Consider the following 27388-nt stretch of genomic DNA (forward strand, 5'->3'; position numbering starts at 1 on the left):
AATCAGATAGATGTAGGTTTAAGGGGCAGGTCATTCATACTTTCTTATGTGCCTATACCCGCAACACTGCCATGCATTATTCAGCTCACACTTAAGACCTCATGAGGTGACCCTTATAAGCTGACTGAGAAGTACACTCCCAAGATTAGTATCCAGGCATCTGTGACAACAGCTGTAAGTGGTTGGCTGTGGAGATACAATGTCTCTGAAAATGGGCACAATTTGAAGAACAGATGTACATGAATTTCTGGCTAGTAGCTAAAGGTTTAATTGAATAGTCAAGAATATAAAAGGAACAATATTGCAAGACTATTGACAAGAAAGTTTGGTGTGTGTTATGTGGGTAGTTTTCTTGGAATAAGCATAAAAATGTGTGCTATGAAGGGCCATCAAAATAAATCCGTGAAGAGCAAGTTCTTAATAATTAGTTGGACAAGATTTGGTTATAGTTCTAGCTTGGAAACCAGGTCTTTCAAGGGTAGACGATAGAACCATAGGATGTGATACATAGTCTGGACTAAGGACCAATAAATATTATTCTCTCCATAACAAACAAGTTTGAGTCTGGGAACCAAGGGATAGAAGTGAGAGCTATGCTTCTCTACATCAAGTGACACATTTGCAATTTTTACATTTTCCATCTTTGAGAATCTAGAGTTTACTAAATTTTTTTTTAAATGTTAACACTTAGAAAAATACTTCCAATCAAAAACAATGTAACAAAGGTTCCATTGAATTAAAAACTGAGAGTACCTTCTAGCCATTATTGGCTCTTAATAGCACTGGGTAAACTGGAAAAAAAAATTGAATTAGAGTGTGATTTGAGAGCCCTTGACTGTCAAGGGGAAATAGTATAGCTGCCTACCCATTTTTGGATACTACCTTCGCTAAGGTCACACTTACCTATTCACAATTGCCGAAACTGGCTGATTAATTCTATGCTTCTGGGCCTTTGTACTTGCCAATCCTTCTGCCTCCAGTGCCCTCCATCACTTCTCATCTATCGAAACCCAGGTCAAAAATCGTCCTCTGTGTAAAGTCCTCTCTGATACACTCAGACAGAACTATTTACCACATCCTTTATGCATAAGCTCACAGAGCAGTCACAGCTCTTTTCATATCACACTGAGACTGTTTACATGTCTGTAGCCCTCATTACACTGCAAACTTCTGATCAAGGATATGAATTTTTTAAGGACTGAAAACTTTTGCAAGCTTAAATTTAAAGAACTGCACAGTTCTGACCAAGGATGTTGATTAATTTTAACAAGATATATTCAATGTATCATTTGGCCAAAAATTATAACACCCACAATGATACCTGACATAGAGAAAACTCTGAATATATCTAGTATAAATTAATTTAATTAATAAGCTTTTACAAAACATATACAGAAAATTGTGAGAGAGTTTTAGCTCTGTAGTGATGTCAAATTTAAGCTAAAAATTGGGAATTCATCACAAAGAGGTGATTCTCTTGATCATCTTAATCAGAGGTTTTATAGTTTCAAACAGTCTCTCTGTGTTGTATACTGGACCACTTCTCTTTGATAAGTATCTAATAACTCTAGAACTCAGCTCTGTGTTGGAAATGAAGTAGATACTCATTAAATGTCTGTATAAAGGATAATTAAACAAATAAATGAATGAACAGTATATAAAACTATGGATCCTACCACAGTATAGTCTCTGTCAATTTTATATATAATTGGATAGTGTATGTGTAAAGGTATATTTTATATACACGTGTGTAGTGGAATTCTGATTAAAATCATAGCAACACTAAACTCTCTATTAGAATCCAATTAACATTCACTCCTTTTAACTTTTTATAACCAAAAGTGAGTATCTCTACAACAGAGTACATACACATCATTAAGACACTGAAGCAATCATTGATTTCATTTAATTAACATTATGTAACAGACTGTACAAAAAATTACATTCATATTCCACCCTAACTCTGTATACCTTTGGTTCATTATACACAAAATAAAAATGTGAGTAACCAGTTTTGTAGGGAGGATATTTCAAGGTGTATCTCTTCCTTGTGTTTCCATATTTATTATTTTGAATTTTTTCTGTAATGGGAAAAACTATTTTCCTGCATTCAAGGAATTATTTCCAATATGGAAATCATTAGTGTGCCTGAATATGGAATTTAAAAATGGGAAAATAAAGTCATAAACTAAACAGACTATTTGACAATGAGATTAATAACCTGAAGCCCAGAAACAACTAGATTGTATTCCTTATAAAGTTTCCTATACTAATATGAACAGTATTTATTAATTCTCATGGCCATGCACTATTGGGGTTCATAGAGTCAGTCAGTCATTCTCCAGCTCTTTAGAAAAGAGATTTTCATAAGTTTTGGTAACAAAAGAGTTAATGAAGTGGCATTGCTATTAAAAGATTTATGCTAACCAGGTGTTTGAGTTACTTGAAAAGTCAACCATTTAACATATAACCTTTCTGTTGTAAATACTGTACCACCAAAAGACAGATTAAACAGTTTTATATAAAATTATGGGTTTAAAAAAAAAAAGGAACAATGAAAAAAACATTATGTCCAATATTTCTTGAGTAAGTTGCCAAACATGTGACCTTCAGAATGCCAGTGTCCTTATACCATCAACTCACTTGTATCGTCTCATGCAAAGACAAAGCGGTATTTGGGGCTTTAAAACATAAATACAAGTATAGAAAACACATACAAGAAACAGATTAATGACTAATTACATATACGATTATATATGTCACATGTGAAAACTCATTCAAAGAACTCCAAGGTTATCATGGCCTATAACATACTTAGAGGAGCCTTTTGGTTTCTCTGAATTATGAGTTTAACCTGTTAGCCTTGTCACCTTCACACTGTTTCACTGGAAATCCTGCCCATTGGGAAATTGTGGCTTTTCAGGCTTACAGTCTTGAGCTTGCCTTATACAAACTAACCACTCAAACTGAGGGTTGGGGCAGGGAGGCTTTCCATGAAATGAGAATTATAGAAACTAACCTCAGGGTTAAATACTACAATCATTCACAGGTGGGATTTCCTGGGGTTTTGTAACTTTCCATGAAGGGGTTTACATATGTCCAGAAGAAGCCACTGCTGAAACAGGTTTCCTTTCCTTTGGGGTGAGGCAGTGGTGGTGCAGTTTAACTCAGCAGTGAAGTAACTGTGTCTGTTCATAGTTACTGAGCTGTTGTGCTTTTTTTGTTTAGTAGGTCAACATACTGTCGTCGTCTTAATTTGTGTCTGAGCCTATCACGCAAGGGCCATTGCTTCACAGAAGGTTTTAATCAAAGTAGCCAAACCAACAAAATAGAACATCCTGGTCAGAATTACTCTCTCAACCTCATTTTGAACTGTTGTATTTTCGGACGTTTGGCAAATTTCACAATAAGTCACTTACCAAAGTGTTCACATTTAATGAGGCAATTTTTACGTAAGAAAAAATAATCTTCTGTCACCAGTTCTCTAAAATGTCAAATATCCATAAATAAAGAGTGGTTCTCCATTTTTGACCAGTTTGCTCTCTGAAAAGACTTCTCTACTCACATCCCTATAACCTAAGTACCAATCTTAAAAAAAAAAAAAAAAAAAAAAACTTTACATCTTTTTGAACTTCTCATAAACATAAGCATTGTTTAATATTAAGCATTCGAGTATCTGTATCTATCTTCCTTTATGCTGTTTGGATCTCTCAGACAAAACAACTTGAAGGTTACTACTAGAGCCTGCTTCTGTAAAACAAAACAGAGCAGAAAACAGGTGTCATCTCTGCCTTCTTGTACTTAGCTCTGGATGGGGCAATAGGTCTTACAGGACACAACATTAAAAAGTTACTTCTATTTGCAAAATGTTATCCTGATAACTGAAAAAGTGAATGAAAACTGCTCAGCAAAAGTCTATATTATTATTAATATTCTAAAATTCATTCTGTTATGTTTTGAACTGTGTTCCACCAAAATTCATATATTGAAGTCCTAACCTTCAGTACCTCAAAATCTTTATAGAGGTAGCCAAATTAAAATGAAGTTATTTAGTGTCTTGAATTCAATATGACCGGTGTCATATTGGGTGATGCTTTTAAAAGCCAAGGAATGCCAAATATTGCTAGAAAATACCAGAAACTAAAGAAAAATGCATGAAACATTCTCTTTTATAGCCCTCAAAAGAAACCAACCCTGCTGACACCTTGATCTCAGACTTGTAAGCCTCTAGAACTAATTTCTTCTTAACCCACCCAGTTTATAGCACTTTGTTACAGCAAATTAATATATCGTCTCAAATCAAATATTTCTATTCCTTCTTTAAAATGTAATAAAACAGATAAAGAAGAAATGGCTGTGGTAGTAGGTAAATTCTAACTGGGGAAATTGTTTTAATTAACAAATTTTAAAAACATCTTTAACAACATAAGACACCTGCTCAGTTGAACCACAACCCAGTATGTTAAAAAAAAAAAAAAAAGTATAGATTCCCAAATTAAAGGGATTTATTTTTGTTTTCATATTCCTAAAAACATACTACTAGGACATTTGAAACTATAGCTAACATATGTAATTATTGCATTGTAATACACAAATAAAAGATATACAATAGAGAAACATAAAATAAGCATCAATTTTGTTGAGAGTATAATCTTTAAACATACACCTAAATTTTAACAAGTTCAAGTATGTGTCAAAAATCAAATAAAGTAAGAAAAGAGTTTGTACTTAGTGTAAAATTTTAGTATTATGATTATGTTGCATTTCAGAAGATAAAGATTTTTTTAAAAATCAGAATTTATTTCTGCAACTTTATTGAAAATGTTCAATAGAGAGACAAAAGTTGTCCCTTCAAATTTTTTTATTGTTTAAGTTAACAGAAGAACCACGATCTAAATTCATTGCCAAATTTGGTTTGAATCCGTCATCTCCTATAATGAGATAGTGGAAAAATACATAAAGACAAAGTAAATGTCAGGTGAAATTTGTTTTGAGTCAATAAAAAGGTCTAAATTAATATCCTTGACTCGTTCTTGAATGGTTTCTCCATCCCTGAAATCTTGTCATTCTTCATATTTGGAAATTGTTCCATGTTTTCTCATTTTACATTCTTTATGATGATTGGATGAAATAGAAAAATTTTATAAATAAGCTTTATGACTGAATATTTCAAGTAATCTGTTCTTTAGGATAGTGTAGCTAAATTAGCATGTCTCCTGTTAGTTTTATTTCTCCTGTGACATAGCAAATGGACATCTTCCTTCATCTCCATCCACTACTAGATAAAAAAAGTCTTTATTTCCTCATTAATTTCTTACATCCTCAAATATTTTACTAAATATATAGCATCAGATAGTTTAGATGGCTTTTCAATATGCATCCATCCAATTTGCTAATATATACAGAATTCTATACTCATAATAAAAGCCAAAAAAAAGGTATTAAATATCACTATGAACTGAGTGTTTGCATCCTCCCAAAATTCATGTGTTAAAACTCTAAAACCCAATGTGACGGTATTTGGAGGTAGGGTCCTTTGGGAGGTGATTAGGTCATGAGAGTGGAGACCTCATGAATGGGATTAGTGCTCTTATTAGAAGAGACATGAGAGAGATGATGAGGACACAGCAAAAAGGCAACTATCTGCAAACCAGCCAGAGAGCCCTCTCACCAGACAGTGAGTATGCCAGCACCTTGACCTTAGACTTCTTAGCCTCTAGAACTGTGAGATAGTTTGTTGTATAAGCCATCCAGTTTATGGTATTTTTGTGATAGCAACTCAAACTAAAACAAATATTTTCTTAAATAACTATCCTGATAGCAATATAATTTATAACATGAATTATTATCTAATATTTATTTTCTGTTAACATCAGAGCTGGGGGCATTATAAAGCCTGACAGAAGAGGTGAGGTGGGAAACTAATAAGAGATAATTTCTGCATAAGATTCAGTCAGTGTTTCATACCAAAAGGTCTGCAGCTGGGAAGTCATGTAGGAATCAGAAAGCCAGTGACTTAATTAGAGACAGTGGAAACCAGTAGGTTCACAAGGGGAAATAGTAAGAAATAGTAAAATCAAAGTTGGCTATGATCCCAAGTCTAGAACACAAGTTAGTCCTATTCTAAAGTAATAGAGGCTTTTTGATAGGTGATCTCTTTTATACTTCTTACATACAAAAATTGTAGCCTTAGAAGATAAACCTATAGATATGGAGAAAGAATTTGCAGCTGTTTAAAGAATGATAGGAGACAAAAAGAAATTTATTAGATTCTGATAATTGAAATGGTAGAACAAAGGTGTTCTGAAGTAGGAAACGGTACAAACAGAACTAAAAAGAAATAACATGGGCATGTTCTAGTTTCACCCATGATGGAGTAGCTATTATTGGACTTAACTTCTTGCTATAAACAGTATAAAATCTAGACAAAACATATATAACAACTCTTTGCAGGCATTGGACAGCTGCCAATGCAGGGCTATAGTCTTTGAGAGAAAAGAAGCAAACAAATTAAATGTCACATAAACCCCAGATTTCTTCCTGAGGGCATTTTCCAAATCACAGCTTAAGGAAATAGAACCTTAGTAAAGACAATATAGTCTTATTGGACAGGAGAGACAAAGATAAGAATTTAAGATAGTCAAAAGAGCTGGGTTTGAAGTGGCTGAAAACTGTAGAGATAAATCCTTAATAATTTGCATAAAATTTCCTCCTCAGGTCCTTAGTCAACTTCTAAAATGCACATATGAAGAGCAAAGCTTTGGACACCTAATCAAGAACAGCCACCAGGTGGCTGGAGAGTACAACAGAGATTTCTAAGGCAAGGAGTTCAGGTCCAGGAATGAGAGACCTATAGAATCCATTTGAGATCCTGTAAATGCTACCTCCTAAGATGTAAAATAAAATTCTCTCTCTAGGTATAAGGGTTATGAGCAAAATGGAAACAGACTTTCTCTCATAAAGCTTAAAACTACCTGAGCAAAATAAAGGTGATCTGTGAGTAATTTTACTCTCTGCCTAAACAAAATTTAGCATTCTTTATAAGATAATATAATTTAAAGTATCTACAACATATATGCAATATTAGTTTTACGATCAAAAGTTACCAAACATGTTTAAAAAAATCAGAAAGAAAAAAAGTTCAATAATTGAGAAATAAAATAAATAGAATCAAAAACAAAACTGATTCAAGTAATGGAGTTAACAAATGAGAAATTCAAAATAACTATGATTAATATATTTAAGGAAGGAAAGAAAGGATAGCCAAAATGAATAAAGAATACAGATTTTCAATAGTGTTATGTTTTCTGGATATTCTAGGAAGACAAAATACAGTATCTGAGCTTTAAAAATGCATTAAATAGACTCAACAGCAGACTGGAAACAACAGAAAACTGGATTATTGAATTTGAAGACACGTCGACAGTAAAATCTCAATAATAGTGCAAAGAGAAAAAGAAATCACACACACACACACGCACACACACACACGCACACACACACACGCACACGCACACACACACACAAATTCTTACCTCTGAATGGGGCCAAATTAAACTTCAACTAAAGGCTGTTCTAGACAAATGTGCTCTGGCAAATATTAAAAACAAGTCTTAAAAGAAAAGTGATAAATCGAAACATCGAAATTAAAACTTTTACTCTTCAAAGATACTATCTCAAAAATGAAAAGAAAGGCACTGTATAGGAGAAAATATTTGCAAAATATCTAACAATAGACTTGTATCCAGAATATTGAGAACTCTTTCCAACAGAAGAAGACAGATCAACTAATAAAATGAGAATTTGTCAAAAAGATATGCTGATGACAAGCAAGTACATTGAAAAATATACAAGATTATTCATCATTAGGACAATAAAAATCAAAACTACGATCAGATACTATACACCCATTGGAATAGCTAAAATGAAGAAGACTGATATTGCTGAATATTATCAAGGATGGGAGGGAAAAAGCAACTGAAATTCGGATACGGTTGGTGGTAATGCAAAATAGTATAGCCACTGTGGAAGACAGCTTGGCAGCTTCTTATAAATTAAACATACACTTGCCATATAACTGAACAATTCTGCTCATGTATTTACCCAAAAAATAAAAAATAAAAACCTATGTCTACACAACAATTTTCATAGGAATGTTCATAATAACTGAATACTGGAAAGAATCAACCCAAATATCCCTTAACTGGTAAAGAAAAATCAAATTATGGTATATCCGCTGCTGACATATGCAACACAATGGATGAGTCTTAAAAGCATTATGCTAAATAAAAGAAGCTAAACACAAAAGCCTGCATAATTATACAGTAATTATCTATGAAGTTCTAGAAAAGGCAAAAACATAGCGATAGAAATCAGATCAGTGGTTTCAAGGGCCTTCGGTGTGGAATGGGGATTGACTGCAAAGTGGCACAAGGTAACTTTTGGAATGACAAAAATGTTCTATATCATGATTGTCTTGGTAGTTAGATGATTGTATACATTTGTCAAAATTTAAATTGCTTAACTTTATTGTATGTAAATTATACCCAATAAAGTTGACCCCCCCCCCATACACACACACACAGTTATTATGGTTTGATATGAGTTACTGTTAAACAAATGAGTTCAATGTGTGAAAATTCATCAGACTCTGAACTTATACTCCCTTTTCTGTGTGTATATTTAGTTAAATTAAATTTTAAAATATTTAAATATAAAAAAACAATGTGAAATGCATTTAATTTTACAATGACAATGAATGGGTTTTATTAGATGCAAATTATATTTCAATAAAGTAATTTTTAAGTAATTATAACAAAAATAAGAAAATCATTAGACTCAGAAGGAATTTTATACACACACACACACACACACACACACACACACACACACAGAAGTCCAGGGCTAAAGAAATTGGTTGCCAGCAAAAAGTCATTCAGAGGTATTAATATTATTAAGATTACTCTGGTGCTCAACTTATTTTTCCTTCACTTTGGCTATAGCTTAAATTAGTGTTTGTCAAAACTATTTGTTGTAACAAATTCCTATATTGTAGTAAGCAATGTGATAGCCCCCAAAGATGTCTATATCCTAATCCCCAGAAGTTGTGAATAAGTTACCTAATATGGTAAAAGGGACTTCGCTGATGTGATTTCAAAAGGACCTTGCAATGAAAAGATTATTTTAAATTACCTGGGTGACCCCAAACTAATCGCATGGATTCTTAAAGACAGAGGACATTTTCTCAGTTGTGATCAGAGAGAAACGTGACTATAGAACAGTCATATAGATGCTACATAGTTGGTCATTATGATGGAATGAGAAAGCATGAACCAAGAAATGTGGGTGGCCTCTAGAAGCTAGAAAGTTTACGGAAATGGAATTCTGTCCTAGAGCATCCAGAAAGGAATATGGTCATGCTGATATATTGACTTTAGCCCATGAAACCCGTGTTGGACTTCTGGGATAATATATTTGTGTTTCTTAAGCCACTAACTTTGTGGCAACTTTCTATAGCAGCAATAGAGAATAAGCATAGTCTCCTTATTGACTGACACATAGATGAGTTTTTAAGGAAAAAAAAAAAACACAAGACTAGAAGGAAGGGAAAAGGGACTTTATAAGCAAAAAGCTTAAGTTTCTGGAATAAGAAATGATTTAATTTTTAACCATGCCACTTAGCTCAAACAACTTATCATTCTGACTCTATTTCTTCTTCTATAAAATAAGGTATTATAGGAACTACCTTAAAGGGATATTGTAATAAATAAAAGAATTACTTGTAAGAAATGAGTTTAATGATTACACATGGTAAGCATTTAATACATAGTAGTAATTTTATTATTTTTTCCTCAGGAAGTTTCCAGAAAGCTTTTTAGGTCCAGGAAGGTTTTGTATGAAGACTTAATTTTAATGTTGGAATTATAGTGTCCAAATCAAAAGCATCTAGTATATTCACCTGATATGAACTCAGTCATTTTAAATAAATGGCATGGATAACCAAGTTAATTCCTTAGTGTTTCACCTGGAATTTACTCCTCATTATCCACTTCAAAACAGGGATAAAGTAGTCCAACATGAGGTTCTACATGTAACCAAAAATATGGGAAACATTATTGTTTTCTTTTATAACCTTAGTCCAAAAGCTAAATTCAATATTGGGGAATTATTTTTTATAAAAAATAAATTGAGTCAATTTTTGAAGCAGATAACAGACTTTAAGAGAAATTTTAAATAGAAAAATCTGGGGGTGAGGAAGAGAAATGTCTCCTATAAACCACAAATTCATAGCATCGCCTTTGTAAAAAATGACCAAAAATTCAGATGAAATAAATGCTTGAGAACTATGAAAATCAGAAAGGTCATGTGTCAAAAAATTATGTGATTTGAAAAAATTAAGTAATTCCTTCCTTAAAAGGACAATCATATTTTCTTATAATAAGTCACCCTCTATTGAGGAGATTGTATGTAGATGTTTCACAAATTATGTTTGTATAAAAATTATTCTTTAAATTTAGAAAATAGAGTGATGTCAGAAGCATGGTGGCAAGAGAGGTCCCCCTGGTCTCTAGCCTTAACAAGTTGAAAGGCTATAATTCAACAAAGGATTTACTGCTCAGCACACAAGTCTGAGAGATCCATGCATAAAAACATCTGAAGGTAGGTCAATCAGAGCAAACAGGGAGGAGGGATGGGAGAAGAGTAGAGACAGGTGCCACAAACATAGCCTAAACTCATTGCAGGATTTCGGGAGAGGGGACAAATCAGGTCACAGGTACACTCTCTGTAGTCCTGAGATTTCTGCCTGAGTGGTCAGAACATACTGAAGCTGAATCCAGTGACTAGGGCTGAGACAGAACACAAAGGTGTGACAGGTGTGATCTAGCAGCCACCATTGCCAGACAGAAAACAAAGCCACAGAGCCTGGCTGCCTCCCCTGACCCTCCCAGAGCTAGCAGTGGGCCCCAGAAGAAGCTGTAGCAGTGAGTGTCAGGTTACAAAGCATACTATCTGCAGCCCTAAGAACTTGAGAGACAAGATCATCCTCTCTGAATGGCAGATGCTCACTGCTGCTAATCCCAGTGACAGGAAAGAGATACAGAGGCGAGGCAGTTGAGGTCTTGCAGTTGCCATACTGGAAGAAGAAAAAAGCCAAAAATGCGCCAGCGGGCCTCTCCCAGCCCACCCAGCCCCTATCCACCTAGGCTGACCTCAGTAGGGGCATCTGGGACACCTAAGGCAGTGCAGCACTGCCAACAGCATCTGGTTGCAGGGGACTCCATGAGATTTCATGGTCTGAGAACCCAACTGTCTAGAACATTCTCCCACAAGGAGTGGTGCCCTGAGACCAAGGAGACCTGGTCACAGAGGAGACACCCACTTCCACAGGAAACACACGGCATTTTGTACCACCCCACGGATTTTCAAGAAGCTAGAGCAGGGCAAGAGAAAATTAAAAACTTGCACTTCAGCACCACTTACTGGAAAACAAAAGAAGGGCTTCTTCTTATCAACCTACTCAATAGAGGTATCACTCTTTTAAAAAAAAAAAAAAAAAAAAAGCAAATTTCATTCCCATAAATGCCTAGGCAGAGAATTAATCCATCAAATACTATGACTAACCAAGGTAACTAGGCAGCTGAGAAAGAAAATTAAGACTCTCCAGAAAATAAACTTAAACCCATGGAATTAGGTGATTTAAATGACACAAAATTCAAGATCATAGTTCTGAATAAACTCAGTAAGATACAAGAAAACTTAGATAGGCAGTTTAATAAACTCAGAAGTAAAATCAGTGAACAAAAGGAGTACTTCATCAAAGCAACAGAAACCTAAAAAAAAAAAAAATCTGGAGGTGAACTCAAAAGAAATGAAGAACAAACTAGTGAACTTAGGAAACAGAACTGATCAGAGAGAGGAAAGAATTAAGGATATTAAAGATAGAAATCTAGAAATGACACAGATGGAAGAAGAAAGCGATGAGAGTAAGAACAAAAGAACAAAAGGAAAGAAGGAAGGAAGGAAGGAAGGAAGGAAGGAAGGAAGGAAGGAAGGAAGGAAGGAAGGAAGGAAGGAAGGAAAGAAGGAAGGAAGTCACTCTACAAGAACAATCTGACTCCATTAGAAAGAGCAATGTAAGAATAATGGGTATACCAGAAGGAGAAGAGAGGAGGAAACAAGAGAGCCTATTCAAATAGTCAGCAAGAACTTCCTAAACCTATGGGAAAAGCCAGGTCTTTGAATCCAAGAAACAAACAGAACACCTACTTATCAATCCAAAAAGGCCTTCCCCAAGGCACATTATATTGAAACTGTCAAAATTAACAACAAAGAAATAATTCTCAAGGCAGCCAGGGAAGACAGTCACTTATAAAAGAAATCCCATTAGATTATCATCAAATTTTTAATCAGAAACCCTGAAAGAAGGAGAAAGTAGAATGAAATATCCAAACTACTGAGAGAGAGAAATTATCAGCCAAGAATAATATATCCAGCAAAGTTATCCTTTTGATATGAAGGAGAAAGAAACAATTTCCAGAATATACAGAAGCTGAAGGAATTTACCACCACAAAAACTGTATTACAGGAAATGCAAAAGGGGGTTATTATACCTGAAACAAAAAGACAAAAAGATACAAAACTATAAGTAAGGGAATCACAGACAGAAGCAAGAAATTACAACCTTTATTCAGAATAGGGCATTATACACTTAAATATAACAAAGTTTAAATGAGGTAAAAATATTTTTTAAAGAGAGAGAAGAAAATAGATACTGTAATTTGGAAATGAAGTCACAGCATAAATAGGGATAATTTGTGACAACAAAATTATAAAAGGGGAGAGAGTACAGGTCTGAATTTTCAGAGTGGAATGGATATAAGATATATTCAGAAGAAAAAGGACTATTATATGTATAAAACTTCCTTTAACATAAACCCGATATTAACCACACACAAAAAAAGCTATGCCTGAGACACACGACATAAAAAAAAAAAAAAAAAACAAAACAAAACAGAAAACAAAAGAAATCATAGAATATTGCCAAACTATAAGACAGGAACACAAGGGAAGAGAAATCGAGACACTACCAGAAAACAAAGGTAAAATGGCTAGAAAATAGCCATATGTCAATAATCACCCTGAATATAAATGGACTGACCTCACCAATAAAAAGATACAGAGTAGTGACCTGGACTCTTCCCCCTCTCCCAAAAAGACAACCAAACCATATGCTATCTTCAAGAGACGCATCTCAGCTATAAGGACAAATAGACTCAAGGTGAAAAGGTGAAAAATGGCATCCAGAATAAAGCAGATGTAGTTGTATTTATATCTAACGAAATAGATTTCAAGATAGAAAAAAAGTTAAAAGAGACAAAGATGAACATTTTATAATGATAAAGAGGCCAATACATCAAGAAGACATAGCACTTATCAATATACATGCACCAATCAGGGAACACCAAAATATGTAAGGTAACTACTAACAGAACTAAAGGGAGAAACTGATAAAAATATAATTATAGTAGGGGGCCTGAACACTCCATTGACAGCTATGTTAAGACCAACCAAACAGAAAATCAATAAGGAACTATTGGCCTTAAACGATACATTATACCAAATGAACATAATCAACATTTATAGAGCCTTTCATCCCAGAACATCAGATTATACATTCTTCTTTAGTGCACGTGAAACATTCTCAAGGATAGGTCATACATTGGAGAAAAAAACTAGCCACAACAAATTTAAGAAGACTGAAATCATACCAATCATATTCTCTAACCACAACACTTTGAAATTGGAAATCAACTGCAAAAAGAAAGCAGAAAAAAACAACAAATATGTGGAGATTAAAAAACATGCTACTAAATAATGGCTGGGTAAAAGAAGAAATGAAAGAAGAGCTCAAAGGATACACAGAGACAAACAAGAATGACAACACAATGTATCAAAACTTTTGGGATACAACAAAAGCAGTAATAAGAGGGAATTTTATTTATCATTGCAAGTCTATCTCAAGAAACAAGTAAAATACAAAATAACCTAATACTATGTCTTAAAGAACTAGAAAATGTAGCAAAAATGTAACCCCAAGTAAAAAGAAAGAAAAAATGATAAAAATTAGACCAGAATTAAATGAAATAGAGAACAGAAAGAAAACAGAAAATAAAACAATGCAACAAAGAGCTGGCTTTTTAAAGAGATTAATAAAATTGAAAAACCTCTGGCTAGACTTACTAAGGAAAAGAAGAAGGCTCAAATAACCAAAATCAGAGATGAAAGAAGAGTTATGATGGACACCCTAGAAATACAAAAGACCATACAAGAATACTCTGAAAGACTAAATGTCACCAGATTCAATAACCTAGAAGAAATGGACACATTCTTAGAAACATATAACCTTCCCAGTTAAATCATGGAGAAGGAGAAAATCTAAATAGACCAATCAACAGTAAGGAAATTGAAAAAATCATCAAAAATCTCTGAAAAAGTAAAAGTCCCAGACCAGATGGTTTCACTAGAAAATTCCACCAAAGATTCAAAAAAGATTTAATACCTTTCCTTCTCAAACTCTTCCAAAAAAGTAAAGTGGCGATACTTCCTAATTGATTTTATGAGGTCAACATTACCCTGATAGCAAAACCTTGCAAAAATAACACACAAAAAAAACTACAGACTAATATTTCTGATGAATACAGATGCAAAAATTTTAAACAAAATAATACCAAATCAAATACAATAATACATTAAAAATAAAATACATCACAATCAAGTGGAGTTCATTCCAGGAGCACAAGGATGGTGCAATTCATGCAAATTTATCGATATCATATACCATATTAACAAAATAAAGGGTAAAAATCATGTGATCACATCAATAGATGCAGTAAAAGCATCTGATAAGATACAGCATCCATTTGATTAAAACGCTCAATAAAATGGGTACAAAAGGAAAGTATCTCAACATAATAAAAGCCACATACAACAAATCTTCAGCTAATATACTCAATGGTGAAAAACTAAAAGCGCTCCCTCTAAAATTAGGAACAAGACAAAGTATCCACTCTTATGACTGTTATTCAACATAGTCCTGGAAGTCCTAGCCAGAGCAATCAGGCAAGAGAGAGAAATAAAAGGCATCCAAATTAGGAATAAAGAAGTAAAATATCTCTTTTTGCAGATGACATGATTCTTTCCATAGAAAATCCTAGACTCCACCAAAAAAAGATTTTTTTTAACCTATTAGAAACAATAAATAGAAACATCAAAGTGGCAGGATACAAAACTCAATGTACAAAATTCCATTGCATTCCTATATACTAACAACAAAATTTCAGAAAAAGAAATAAAAAAAAATCCTTTTGCAATTGCAAGAAAAATAATAAAATACCTAGGAATAAATTTAAAGACTATTAAGGAACTATACACTGAAAACTACAAGATGTTATTAAATTGAAGAAAACACAAAGAAATAGAAAGATAGTCCATGTTCATGGATTAGAAGAATCAAAATAGTTAAAATGGCCATATTACTCAAAGCAATATATAGATTTAATGCAATCCCCTTCAAAATCCCAATGGCATTCTTCAAAAAAAAAAAAGAACAAAATATCAACTGATTTGTATGGAACCACAAAAGACCACAAATAGCCAAAGTAATTCTGAGAAAAGAAGAACAAAGCCAGAAGCATCAAACTCCCTGACTTCAAATTATACTACAAAGCAACAATAATCAAAACAGCATAATATTTGGCAGGAAAACAGACACACAGACCAATAGAAGAGAATTAAGAGCTCAGAACTAAATCCACATATACTTAGGCAAATAATTTTCAACAAAGGAGGCAAAAACATACAATAGAAAAAAGAAAGCCTTTTCAATAAATGGTGGTAGGAAATTTGAAAAGATGCATTCAAAAGAATGAAACTAAACTGTTATTTTTTTCCATATACAAAAATTAACTCAAAATGGATCAAAGACCTAAATATAAGACTTGAAACAATAAAATACATAGAAAAAACAAAGGTACGAAACTTAAGGACCGCGGTCTTAAGAGAGGATTTTATGAATTTGACCTCGAAGGCAAGGAAAGTAAAAGCAAAAGGAAGAGACTATGTCAAATTTAAAAGATTCTGCACAGCAAAAGAAACCATCAATGAAACAAAAGGCAACCAACTGAATGGGAGAAGATATTCATAAACAACACTTACAATAAAAGATTAATATGCAAAATATATAAAGGATTCGTACAACTCAAAAACAAACAAACAAACAATCCAACTAAAAAATGGGCAGAGGATCTGGACACTTCTTCCAAGAAGACATACAAATGGTCTACAGATATACAAAAAGATGCTCAACTTCACTAGCTATTAGGGAAATGTGAATCAAAATCGCAGTGAGATATCACCTCACACTTGCTGGAGTGTTTATTATCAACATAAGTAATAACAAGTGTTGAAGAGGTTGCGGAGAAAAAGGAACCCGCATACACTGCTGATGGAAATGTAAACTGGTACAGCCACTATGGAAAACAATAAGGAGGCTCCTTAAAAATTAAGAATAAAGCTACAGCTAAAGAAAACTGGACTTTGGGTGGTAAACATACAATAGAATATACAAATGTCAAATTATAATGTACACCTGAAAATTATATAATTGTATTAACCAATGTTATGCCAATAAACTTAATTAAAAAAAAAAAAAAGAATAGAGCTACCATATGATTCAGCAATCCCTCTTCTGGGTGCTACCTGAAATTTTTGAAAATATTTATTTATAATGATATATGTACCACTATGTTTACTGCAGCATTTTTCATGGTGGCTAAAACATGGAAACAACTTAAGTGTCCTTTGGTAGGTGACTGGATAAAGAAGTTATGGTCCATATATATAATGGAATACTATTCAGCCATAAGATGAGAAAAGATGAAATACTACCATTTGCAACAACATAGATGGACCTTGAGAATATGCTAAGCAAAATAAGTCAGACAGAAAAAAACAAGAACCATATGATTTCACTCATACGTGGGATACAAAACTGAAAGCAACAAATGAACAAAGCAAACAAACAAAACCTCAGACACAGACAACAGTATGGTGGTTACCAGAGGGAAGAAGGGATAAGGGGAGGTAGAAAAGGGTAAAAGAAGTCAAATATATGGTAACAGAAAGAGATTTGACTTTGGTTGTCGAACACACAATGCAATGAATAGATGATGTATTAATAGATGTGTAGACTTGAAATCTATAAATTTTATTAACCAATGTCACTCCAATAAATTTAATAAGGAGAGAATTCCATCATCTTAGCACAACCACTGTTTTCCTACTTTTGCCTTCCCTAGTACTCCTCATTCAGATTTCCCCATGAGTTCACCTGCAAGCTCAGGCCTAACTCAATTGAGCGCCATTGTGAAAGGACGGGAAAAATGTTACCATCCAAAGTCCATGATACCAGTCAGTCTTGGAATTAGATCACATACAAAGACTTAAACTGCTTGACCATTCTAAGTTCTCTTTATTCCTATCCACCAGACAGAGGAAACATCATGACCAACACTCACCCTGGTGTATGTATAGGCCCAGAACCAGAGCTCCTCACTCACTTGGCCCACTTAACTTTGGTTTTGATTTTCCTTCCCTGATGACTTCCGCACCTGTTACCCTAGGTCCTCCTATAAAACTGACCCCTTCAGAGTCTGTTTAAACCTTCTTCTCTAGGGCTAGACCACCCTGACAGATGGTGGCACTCTTCCTACCACATAATAACTTTTAAGACTGACCATATTCCCATCCTACTTCTGGATAAAGACCCTGCCTTTCATTCTTTCTGCTTAGCCTCCTAGTGCTGGACTTCCACAGATTTGATCATTGAGCCCCGTGGATGTGCCTATGCTACCTGATACCGCTAGAGTATTTCTCTACACTAGGGTTCGTGGCTTCTATCCTTAAGTCATCCAGCTTTTGTTTTCTTGCCCTCCTGCCACAGGTAACTAAACAAACAGGGGGGGAAATGGATCCTCCATATAGAAAACCACATGTATTTTGAGTAGTTAATACAACTTGTCTCCAATTGGATAGAATTTATATAGACTTGAATGGTGATTCAATCATTTCTAAAGCTTTTACTCAGGGGAGGAAAAAGGTGTTAAAGTAAATAAAGACAACCGTATCCTCCATGAGTCCCACATCATTGATGACACCTACCGATATACATATTTAGTAATATTTTCCTAATCTTAAATCTTTGGAAACCTAAGTTTAGATACTACATACAGACTATTTTGGTTTAGATGAGCTAATAAAAAATCTGTGGCCACTTTTATAGACTCTACTTTCTTAGAACTGATTTTGTCTACCTCGTAGAGATCTGGCAAAAGCAGAATTCAACAGGGTGGGAGTGAGGGAGGAAAAAACCTGGGGAAAAACCTGGGTAGCAGTGCTCAACTAGAAATAAAGATCATTTCAGACAAAAAACTGAGAGAAAAGGGGAGTGAGGGAATATATTGGAATAAACATTTAACTGCCTTTCCTGTACTTTTCTCGAAGTGATTAATTTCTCATATAAAGCTATTCTCTCTCCACCAGTGCCTACCTTATCTTAGAGTACTAAAAGGCTAAAGTGGTGATTGATATCTTTTCCAAGTTAAATAATGCAGACATTACAGCAGATATAGCACACTATTAGGGAAAAAAGTTACTACTTCTTCCAACACTGATAAAGGACACATGGCCGGCTTGTGTCCATATCACAGCCTTGAGGCCCTAGAGGGTAAATCAGATTGTGAAATCTTGAAGTTCAATAAGCTACTTTGAAGGCAGGAAAGAGGTCCTTGAATCAGAACCAGTAGGTAGGAGTTTGGGGGAAGACATAATTGAAGATCACTAGTCTACAAAGCCCCTCAAGACTGAGTCCCTTGTCAGTGGAACCAGAGAGCACCATCCATTCACATCAAGTAGCCTGATAGAAAGCCAGAGAGCAATCATGGCACACCAAAAAAAGAAGATATTACCAAGGAAAATCCTGTAAAGAGAATGCTGCCCCTTTCCTCCCCCATCATGAGTACCAGAGGGTTAAGCTAGGAAAGAGGTCGGGCAGGATATGGGAGAAGGTGCATATTGTGACAAAGAAGCACATGCACTTTAAGCCCACAGTTCGGCCTGTGCAGAGGGGAACTGTGAGGTGTAGTGGGAGAAGGAAGCTTTGAAGTAAATAAGATAGGAATAAGAGAGCCTGTAATGTTTCAAGTCCTGAAAGTAAGTGAAACTTTAGAATCAAACTAGGATGTCATTAAAGGGGCCTACCACATAACAGAAAATGTAGGGGGACTTGAGAGAGTACAGTGATAATAAAAAAAAATTCCACATTTCATGCCCAATGATTTGAGAGTGCTCAAAATGGTTACAGTAATATTCATTTTCTATATATTATCAATAGATAAAAACATGGAAAACCTCTAACTTTTTTAGCCTCTACTTTTGTGTCCTCTCAAAGAGTTTCAGAAAGGTGAAAATCTCATGTTTTTAAACAACACTTACAGGAGAATTTTCTTCCTAAAGCTGTTCTAATGGGCATGGCACTTTCTTCATGAAGTTGGAAGTTTTTTATAAATGGCAAATGCTTATATATTACTCTTAGGGCATCATAATAGTTTTAAGGTCCCCTACTCCAAAAGAATTGGTCTTAGTCAACAACATAATTAGTTTTTAGACTTTCATGCCAATCTGTACATGCACAATGTAAAAATCAAAATGTTTCATGTGGTCTTTGCTTTTTAGTCAATCCCTTTACCCCAGAGCATGCATTTCATACATCTTCCAAAAGTGAACATGACTGAACATGTGAATAAAACTCCAAATAATTTCTTACAAAAATATTGATTCAGCAGAGATGTAGATTAAATCAATTTTTCCCAAAGGCAACAGTATGTTGCAGTGTCATGTATAAAAAAGATACCGGGAATATCAAGTTAGGTGAGAATTAGGAGTTGGAAAGTTAATGGGCTAAGAGAATAGTAGCTAGAATTCCTGTCTTCTGGCATTTGAAGGAATAAAAGGATAACAGTCAAAGCTCTCAGGCACTATAATAATTTACACTTTGGGAAAGGGGTAAAGTAAAAGACATGTGGGAAATTTAGGAGATAGTACCAAAGAAAGACTGCCATAGTAGATTAAATTTACAGAATGGAAACAAATTTGCTAGCACAACTGTCACTGTTTACCTAAAAATACTTTTTTGTCAATAATCGGTCAATAAGGATGTGCTGTCATCATTGCATAAAAATAAACAGAGAGCAGAACCAGCACTCAGAATTACTTTGGAGGAAGGAAGAGGGAAGCCCTTGCCCCAGAAGAATAAAATGTCGCAACTTTCAATAGTGTCCAAAGCCAAATATTCACAAAAAAGATCTCTTGCCAAGAAAAAAATACTTTCCTAATTTGTTTCTTTTGTTATGTTTTGCTTTGAATTTTAAAAGTTCTTTTTTGTTTTGTTTTAAAGGGCAAACTCATAAATATTTACACAGAGAACTTACTAAGCAGAAAAAGAGATTAGAAAATGTTTTTGAATAAATGCAACATGTTTTATATAAACTGAATTATACAATAAATTTTATATTGAGGAGAAAAAAATATAAATCACAAAATAAAATATACTTTGAGACATTTTAAATGATACAAGAAGATAAATCCAAAGTATTTTGTATTTATTATGGTTCAAGTTAAAATAATGAACATATTGGCACCCTAAGACAGTAAGCAAAATTATGTAGTCATCTTAAATGTCATCAAGTAAAACTATTAATAGTTAATCTTTATTTCAAGGTTTTAATTTAAACAGATATCACACATACTGTTTATCATATAAAATTCTGTTTATTACTGGGTCTTATAAAACCTTTGATTTTCTATTTTCTGGTATGTCTGAGACTATAGTAAACGTTTATCAATTACCATTTCACGAATACATAAAATCGAGTTGTTTATCTTTTATTAGGCAATGATAATTTGTACAAAAACTGCATTCATGTTTTATTGAAAAAAAGATGGTTTCTAAAAACACGCTTTTGCTACAATCATTTAAAACCTCCTTGTAGCTGCACCATCCCAGAGACATTTAAATTTGTTGTTTCTGATATAGTCTTATTCATTATTAAGTACTAACTAGGGATAATAGGCTTTTTCAAAAAACTGATTATTTGAAGATGGCTTACACTTAAATTAGTTTCATCTCCAAATTATAGAACTATTTTAAAAATTACAGATTAAACTCCAAAGTTCTATTCTCTTGCAAATTGTATTTATTCTTCCTAGAAACCAGGTAGCCCCAGATATAACAGTTATATATAAAATTAACAAGATCCTTAGCTACCAAAGGTGAAAAGCTATGAATTGTGTGATTTGTTAAAGTTCAGCTACAAATTAGGCATCAGAAATACTCTTACCACTCACACAAAATTTTAGACATGACATCTTCAAAGATTTACATTCCCTTGGTCTTTGGTTTAATGATAAAATAACTCATGAAATACCTCCTACATCCTGGCAAGAAAAAGTAGAAAAAGTACTAACAAGTAGAAGCCTTTACTACCTTGCCCCAAATCCTGCATTTCCTTTAAATAAAATGATAAGGAAATTAACATGTCAGCTTATACCTCTAGGCCAGAGGTGTTTGAAAAAGTTATCTGTGTTTTGTCCTCAAATTCTAGAAAAATGTGGAGAGAGAAATTGGTCGCTAGTAATCTATTTATTCATCAAATTTTAACCAAGAGCTCTCTAGAACATAAGTTACTACAGTACACATTATTTTTATAAAAAGGGGGATGTAATTATAAAAAAATGCTTACTCACTTTCCTTCATATCCTAGGAGATTATGTGTTCCCACACAACTTCAGAAACAACAGTCTCCATAGCTGCTTTGAGAAATCAGCATTAAAGTAATAGGATACTAAGAAGAGCATGATAGTTTTCCTTGGTAAATGGACAACTGATAACAATGAGAGCTACGAATTCTCATGATAGCTTTTCCCCTTTCTCTAAGACCTAGTAAAGAGAGTGACCTGAATTACAGAATTCTCTCTAAGTGTAGGAAAAGTAAATCACATTTTATACATCTAAATGTCAATACTTATGAGATAGACTAGGTGATTAAAAATAGTTTCAACAACATATTAAAAACTGTGTTAAGGTAATAGAGTTAGAATTTATATTAACTTTGTGATTTTTAAACAAATTCTAACCAGGTCAAATAAAGTCTTTTTTAAAACAAGTTATAGATGTATTTCTCTACCAATCCATCACTAGTTAAGATTTAGGGGAAAAATGTATTGAATATATAATGAGAATTATAAAAGGCAGTGTGATAATTTAGAAAAACAAAGACTTGGGATTTATGATTATAAACCCTATTTCTTCAATTCTTTGTTACAGTATTTTAATGGTTTTTATTTTCCTTAACTGTGACACAAAGAAATATTTATTAGATTTTTTAGTACCATATACTTAAGATTTAGGGGGAAAATGTATTGAATATATAATGAGAATTATAAAAGGCAGTATGATAATTTAGAAAAACAAAGACTTGGGATTTATGATTATAAACCCTATTTCTTCAATTCTTTGTTACAGTATTTTAATGTTTTTTTTTTCCTTAAGTGTGACACAAAGAAATATTTATTAGATTTTTTAGTAGAGTTGCATGAAAAATATGGATTTTGGTCCAAATCATTTTAAAAGCAATTGAAAAGTGGGACAATAATTGTTTTGACATGAATGATGTTCATTGAAAGCAAGAGGATATACTAGTAATTACGATAACCTAATCCAATGCTACAATACCCTCTGATGAGAAGTTCTAAAATGAAGGTTTAAAGGTAGAAGTCTTCATCACACACACACATACATGTGCGCACACATGCGCGCACGCGCGCGCGCACACACACACACACACACACACACAGCATCCCTCTATTTGGTTCCTTTAATATTCTCAGTTCCAAACTTGGTATCAAACTCTGCCCTTGGCTATAAAGTCATTATTTTTATTGTCTTGGAAAACATCCATGTGCAAGGAGAAAAACAAAATGTTATAATTTGTATTTATTTCCATTCTTCTTTCTAACCACTGCCCAGATTCAGAATTGTTCCCTATTTTCTTGTGGAGCCCTTTTCTGGACACAAGGATGTTATTAATTCAAAAGTTCAGAAATAATAATTTTTAATAAAAGAAATCTAAAACCTATAATACTAATTAAATTTTTTAAATGCTTTTTTTCCAGAAAAAGGTCATCATTGATTTAAAAGTAACTCTCTGTTAAAAAAATATAAATGAAATTTGCAAAGCTTAACATTTAATTAAAGAAATTGTATATTAAATATAAATTAGTGTTAAATAAGCTCTTCATTAGAAGGAGGTAAGCTAGGGAAGCAAAATGTTCAGGAATGTCTGATGAAAGAATGAAGTCAGGAGGAAGTTCCCCCGCAAGCTCCCAGTGGGAGTGGGAGGGAATTCCCATCTTCCTACACTCTCCTCCAGAGGATCCCTGGTGAGATACCATGGAATGTGACCAGAACTCCACAACCATTAGTGAGCAATTGTAATTTCTCTCTGCAAAGCCAGAGATAAGAGGAAAAGAAAAAATGCAGAGAATTGCTCCCATACTTAAAGAGGAAAAGACAAAGCTGAGTTAAAAAAAAAAAAAAAAAAAAAAAAAAAAAACACCACTGTTAAAAAAAAAAAATCCACTTGGGGATCTTCAAAAGTCATGAATAAGCTGAATATTCTTGACTCATAAATTCTGAATAGGAAATAGAAGTTTAATGTAAACATAAAGAATTAAGTTGTAATTGAACTTGTGCAATTATATAAAAATTGCTAAGTTATATTAAGATTCATCAATAATTATGCTTTTCCATGACTAAACTGTTTTACTACGTTATAATTAGCAGAATAGAATTAGAATTTCTTGAATCCAGAACAGAAGTGTGTCCCGTAGACCACTAGACCTTCAAGACATCCTACTGGAGACATAGAGATGTGACACTCAAACTCCCTCTCAAAATGGAACTCTTTATCCAGAGCCGAAGACTGCAGCTATCTGCTCCCCTAGGCACATCAACTCCTTTATATCTGCCTTAGTTGTTATGTACAGGTCATGACCTTTGCAAGGTGGCATCAGCCAATGACTGAGCAAGACCACAGTAAGGGCCCCTCCACTTAATATGTGAAACCAGCACTCTTCGCTTCTGGTTTCCCATTGGGCTGAGAGATTTGTCAAATCTGTATTGCAATCCTATTTTCCATTGCCCAATTTTATTTTGTCTTTTTCCCTTTCGCAAGTGTTAATTCCCAATAAATCTTTTGCATTTCAACACTGGTTCATCATCTGCTTCTTAGAGACTCTAAGTAACATAGTAGACAGTGGTCCAAGAAAGCAGGCAGTAAAATGAGGTATCAGGACTGGGTAACTTACTGCCTGGCTGGCAATAAGGGCCCATTCCAGGTGGTGCACATGTCACAGGTAGGCCCTTCACAGAGCATCAGCCCAATGGCTAAAACTTAGGGAAGTATACCTATGGAGAAGAGCTCTCTGACCAGTGTGATGTGATTCAGGGGTTTGAAAACTACAGGGAAACAAAGAATATAAGGTCAATGGGAATGTCTGGTAGTTATTAAATTACAACCCCTATAAGGAATTATAAGCTGCGGACAGTTAAACAACTGAAAATGAAATGGAAAGGCCATAGGGCCTCTTTGGAAGCTTACAAAAAAAGCCTTTATTCCCTTTTTTTCTAAAGTACGAGAGCAGGAAAAGCTAAAGACCAAAGTCAAGATTTAATAGCAAGGGTCTCCTAATTTTAAAGATCAAATGCTTAGTTGGCTTAGGTCTATTATATCAATTAGATCCCTGAATAGGAAAAACTGGGACCCTGACACATAAAATGAAAGCCCTTGGGTAAAAGCCTGTGAAGATTGTTTCCCTAGACTACTCTTAAGTTCAGAACCTACAAATGTACCCTAGCCCTTAAGATTTAGTCCTTCCCCCATATAAGAATAACCTGCAGAAGCCCCTGCCATACTAAGCAACAGGGGCTTAGGATCTGCCAGGTCACCAATAGCAATAATCCAGCCAGGGCAAGCTGAACCTGATAAGAAAGAAAAAGTAGTTATAGTCTAAAAGATGTGCAAGAATTAACCAGTATGTATTAGCTGGGCCTAAGATAATTCCTACTGACTGAATTTTAAGAATGCTTGACCAAGGAGACTGTGCCATAAGCCTGTATTTATTAAGTGTTAATTGATGAGAGGACACTGTCTCAGAGTATAGGTTTAATGCTCTGGAAAGGGACTGAGTAGATGCGGTAAAATTAGTGGCTAGGATGGCTCCTAGAACCCTAGAGAAACTGATGACTCATGCTGAGCAAGGTTGAAATGCTCAAATTGCCATAGCAGATGGTATAGAAAAGGAATAAAAGGTCTAAGGAATTAGGCATACTGTCATGGCTATATTATGTAAGGCTAGACAACCTACCCAAGTATTCTAGGCTATGAGAAAGCCCAGAGAGCACATCATTCACCAAAGCCATCAGAAATACACTGCTGAAAGGGGCATCATCATTATTAAGAAGTTTATAGTGAGTCTCCTATACAGATCAGAGTTGATGAGAAGAGGCACCATAGTAGAATTTGGCTCATTGATAGCAACAGAGATACTGGGGGCTCTGATGCAGTTGAGGCCAGAGGAGGGTACTTAACCACCAGAGAAACCAGGGTTGCAATCAACATTACAAATGGCAAGGTTACATAGATAGATTAGAGCTAGATAGATGATAGATGATAGATGATAGATAGATAGATAGATAGATAGATAGATAGATAGATAGATGATAGATAGATGATAGATAGATAGATAGATAGATAAATAGATAGATGATAGATAGATAGATAGATAGATAGATAATAGATAGATAGATAATGAAGATGATGATGATGATGATGATGATGATAGATGATGATGATGATAGATAGATAGATAGATAGATAGATAGATAGATAGATGATAGATAGATAGATAGATAGGAATCTCTTAACAAATAGTATTGCAACAATTCAGTATCCATATGCAAAATAAAGGTTCAAAACCTTTACCTTACCTCCCAACATAAACAAAGGCTAACTCAAAATGGATCAAAGACTAAATGCAAAGGCTAAAGTTAAAATTATAAAACTGTTAGAAGGTCACAATCCTTGCAGGGTGCCACTAGCCAGTGACTGGTACAAAGGTGCAGCCATGGCTTCCCAACCAAGGATTCCTCTGATGGACAATCCATGCTCCCCAGTATCCATAGGCCTGGCAGAGACTTTGTCAGATCTGCCCTACACTCTGAGAGTTTCCATTGCCCAATCCCATTTTTCACTTCTCTGCTTTTAAAAAAGTGCTAAAAATGTTCCCAGTTCTGCATGTAAAAAGCTTAGAAGTTACCAATCCATCTTAGCAGCAAGTAAAAAGCTGAACAGAATGAAAAAACAACAACTATTCAAAAGAGAAGAGAAGACAGAGCAAACCAACTGGCTCCAAGACAGACAGACAGGCAAATACAGAAAGTCACAATTTACCAGAGCAGAGATTTGCAAGCAGGAAACTCCATGGGAACCAATGCTGGGAAAGGAAAATATGAACTATAATTCATGAAATGCTAGAGGCTTAGTGTGGTCAATTCTAAGATTTAAAAACTTTAGAGATACCCAGTCATGAAGAGGCACCCCAAATATTGTGAGATTTACCTCCAGGAACTCAACCAGGTCCCTACAGTTCATATCAGAGAAAAATCCCTTTGTGCTTCCAGCAGGAAAGAAGAAAAAGAACCGTTCTGAAATACATCAGAGAACTCTGCTCTTCTTAATAGGACCTGCCCACAGGGAAGGTAGTTAACCAGAGCCAGTATTAACCACAGCTGGGGTATTATCAGAGCTTACCTGACCTGGGAGAAGGGAAATACCCAACTTCAGCTTTCTCTAGCTTTCCACACGGGAGCAGGGAAATGTCTAACTCCAGCTCACTTTGCCATTCTGTCTCACCTAAGGGAGGAAGAAAAAAAAACTGAGACACACTTGTGAAGTTCACAGTCCAGAGGTATAGGATCACTAAAAAGTTCTATCACCTAGTAATAGAATTAAAGAAAGCTTTATCTCCCACTATACTTCACCGCATTACTAAAGACCTATTTACAGCAGTTCCTTTTACCTGGTACATCATGTCTGGCTATCAAGGAAAAATCACAAGGCATATCAAAAGGCAAATACACACTTTGAAGAGAAAGGGCAAACATTAGAAACAGGCATGGCAGGGATGTTGGAATTACCAGATCGTAAATTTA

At 34.4% G+C, this 27388-nt stretch overlaps 1 long non-coding RNA gene across 1 annotated transcript in view; it reads right to left on the reverse strand.

The window, feature by feature from the left end:
* LOC118606590 overlaps positions 1-27078 on the reverse strand; it is a 314651-nt gene extending 287573 nt beyond the window's left edge. The window contains exon 1 of the long non-coding RNA XR_004952543.1: positions 26988-27078. This is a non-coding gene — a long non-coding RNA (uncharacterized LOC118606590). The remainder of the gene's footprint in view (positions 1-26987) is intronic.
* Positions 27079-27388: the final 310 nt, after the last annotated feature.

The sequence above is a fragment of the Rousettus aegyptiacus genome, unplaced genomic scaffold (genome assembly GCF_014176215.1).
Source record: "Rousettus aegyptiacus isolate mRouAeg1 unplaced genomic scaffold, mRouAeg1.p scaffold_m13_p_8, whole genome shotgun sequence".
In the NCBI taxonomy this organism is placed as follows: domain Eukaryota; kingdom Metazoa; phylum Chordata; class Mammalia; order Chiroptera; family Pteropodidae; genus Rousettus; species Rousettus aegyptiacus.